Below are 2,033 nucleotides of genomic sequence, written 5' to 3'. Positions count from 1 at the left end.
AGGAGGCGAACAGGGATGATGAAATGGGATTGACCCACTGCTTACACACATGATGAAGACACCATGTCACATGGCCATGGTCTTACAGCACGCCACGTTTTACCATGTTTCATTTGAGAGCCTCCCTGCCATCACGGAGCTCCTCAGATGCCCTGAATTGGCTCCCTCTGACCTAAAGAATAATTTTGTAGAAACATGATGGTTCTTATGTACAAAGTAATTACTGCGCTCCTGAGAATTAAACAGTCTAGTGGCACTGGCCATTGGAAAGTCTGAGTTTTAATCCTGGCTCTGAGTAGTCTTGGGTGAATCACTTCAGTTGTGATTTTTAGAAGAGCCAAAGGGAAGTAGACACCCAAAGCCAATCAAAGCTCACATGGGATTTGTGCAACTAAGTCCTTTTAAAAACAGCCTTAAACCTTTTGGCTCAATCTCTCCAGCTATAAAGTGAGGATAATAATCCCTCTTACATCATGGGGAAGCTGTTATGTACATTAATGAGATAATGCTCATAAAGCACTTTGAAGGTGAAAAGTGCTATGCTGGGATAAGCACTGTTATTATATTTTAAGTTAAATCTCAGGGTTTCAAGAACATAACAAAAGCCAGTCCATATTTTAGAGTAGCACTCTACAAAAACAGTTTGGAAACATTTTAATTTACAAAAGTATGGGGGAATAGCCTGAAAAAGTTCTAAATAAAATTTAGCCCACCTATAATTTAATAATAGTCAAACCGATTTTTTTTTAATTTGTAAAAACAATTTACTGCTGGGCCTAGACCCTGAATGCCAAGTTTCAGCCCACAGAGATTTTTTTTTTAATGGCTGAGTTATAAACCCTTGAAAAATGCTGACAGCCCCTTTACTATAGCAGCACTAGCCGGTGCCCTATAATGAACTTTTAAATGACTTGAGATAATATCTGGAAAGCCAAGCCTGAAATATATTTCTGGTTTTGAGCTGTTGCCAATGCAAACACAACACATCATAAGTCATCTTCATGATTCTAAGCGCATAAATTGGAGACACTGCATATAAAATCCAAATATTAGGTATCCTTCGTGGCCAAACGTTTTGCTGGTTTGATGTTATAGAATAGCAACAGCTGTGCAAGGACAAAATGGAGTGCGTTGCATGTCTCGAAAGAAGAAAAGTGTGTGTATTTCCACAGCTACGTCTTGACATTGTTAAATAGGAGCCTGCCCAGTCGTAATAAATCCTGAAGTATTCTACTACTTTTAAGTGGAACCCAGGTGGCTTTCAAAATAAAAGCTCGTCCTCTCTGGCCAAGGAATGTTAATCTCCTCTGTGACCACATGGTTACTCTATCTTAAATTACCAAAGACACATCTTAGAGCAGTAACACCCTCTTTGCTTGGAGGAGGATTTTGCTGGCCACAGTGAGACTTTTTTCCCCCCAAGCACTGCGCGCTATGTGTTTCTGATTTCACTAGGTGTTTAAAGCACGATGGGGATGCAGGATTAGACCCTGAAATGTTCATTTTATGAGAAGAATTGTTGTTTCATTTATCCTTTCCTTTATGCCCTTCTGATCTTTCGAAACATTCAAAGAAAAACTAAAATTAAAGTCTCCATTCAAGCCGTCGCAAGCCTGAAAACAGCTTTAATCCAGGTGCAACAGAGAGGCCAGTGTACAAAGTTACTTCCCACTGTAGACGTGTAACAACACATTTCTCTGGAAAGGAACATCTCCAAACCTTTTCTCAAGCAAACCTACAGCTGTGGGGACACCGTTTCCAGCTGCTGGACTAGAGAACAAGTTTAATTCTGGATTTGAAAGTTCAAATCTGCATTGCAGCACATAAAGCAACCACCTGACCCAGCTGGAGTAAGGCAGTTGGGACACCAGTCTTACAGACTGCTTACTGCATTTATCTTTCTGCACCAAAGGGTTTAGCAGCTCACCGGTTCTTTGTCATAGCACACATTGGCAAAAAAGAAATGCAAAAAGTGTCTCGTCAGTGACTGCAAGATAGATACATTTAGTGATCGGTAACTTAAAGAGTTGATA

The 2,033-nt window shown here is 40.2% G+C and overlaps 1 protein-coding gene across 1 annotated transcript in view; it reads right to left on the bottom strand.

Annotated features, from left to right (window-relative positions):
- ROR1 (receptor tyrosine kinase-like orphan receptor 1) overlaps positions 1-2,033 on the bottom strand; it is a 59,360-nt gene that overhangs the window by 49,677 nt on the left and 7,650 nt on the right. The gene's annotated exons all lie outside the window — the stretch shown is intronic.

The sequence above is a fragment of the Pygoscelis adeliae genome, unplaced genomic scaffold (assembly GCF_000699105.1).
Source record: "Pygoscelis adeliae isolate BGI_AS28 unplaced genomic scaffold, ASM69910v1 Scaffold181, whole genome shotgun sequence".
Lineage (NCBI taxonomy): Eukaryota > Metazoa > Chordata > Aves > Sphenisciformes > Spheniscidae > Pygoscelis > Pygoscelis adeliae.
The sequence above is the reverse complement of the archived record's forward strand: the minus strand, read 5'-3'. Positions and strand labels throughout refer to the sequence as shown.